Below are 883 nucleotides of genomic sequence, written 5' to 3'. Positions count from 1 at the left end.
TGCCACTTACTGATGCTGCAGAAGACTAAGCCAGGTAATCATTTTTGACTCATGATTGATTAGGTGGTCCTCTGTCCTGTCAGACTGCCAAAACCAGAAGGTGGCAAGGGTGATTTTTCTCAGCTGGAGTTTGATGCAGCTATTACAGATATGTAAATTAGAGACAAATGTGTGCTCCCAGGTATGCACTGTGCTCGGCTCTCTGAGGTGGAAGCACGGTGGAGCAGAGAGGAACAGCTGCAAAACACCGCGTGACCCCGGGCTGGCAGAGAAGCTGCTGGCCACATGATGGTCAGACATGGGGGCAGTCATGGCTGAGAATGCAGGATTGGTAAAAGATGAAGAGGACCAGAAATCAGTATTTATGGCCCAGTTTGCCCCCAAAGTATAACTCTGATGAAAAGTTTCAAAATTGTCCATTTGTTGTTTCTTTGTTTTAATTAATTCTATTGAGAAAGAAATAGCAATGAGACAGTTTCAAAACCGATTAATTGGACAATTTCAATAATTAATACATTGCATGTTGTTGTCTTTATAGTTGTTATTCACAGTAGAAGATACAGACATGATATCTTGTCCAAACACTATTAGTACAAATCTTCTCATTGAATTAAGAGAAAGTAGCTGTATATCGATATTAACTATTTTGTATATACAGATACAAAACAGTCCTTCATTTGTATCCCCTTTTTATGTTTAGTTTTGTGTCAGTTTTTTTTAGGGCCACTGAAAGGAGGCTGGCTGTTGCTGACAAGATCAAAAGGACAGCAGATAATGGGCCAAATATACAGCTCTGGTGGACCTGGCCCTAGCTCAGTTCTTTAAGTGACTGCTTCCACAAAGCTGTCAGCCTCCGGTTGCTCTAGTTCGATCCCCACAACAC

The sequence above is a fragment of the Octodon degus genome, unplaced genomic scaffold, assembly GCF_000260255.1.
Source record: "Octodon degus isolate 3935 unplaced genomic scaffold, OctDeg1.0 scaffold00043, whole genome shotgun sequence".
Taxonomy (NCBI): domain Eukaryota; kingdom Metazoa; phylum Chordata; class Mammalia; order Rodentia; family Octodontidae; genus Octodon; species Octodon degus.
The sequence above is the reverse complement of the archived record's forward strand: the minus strand, read 5'-3'. Positions refer to the sequence as shown.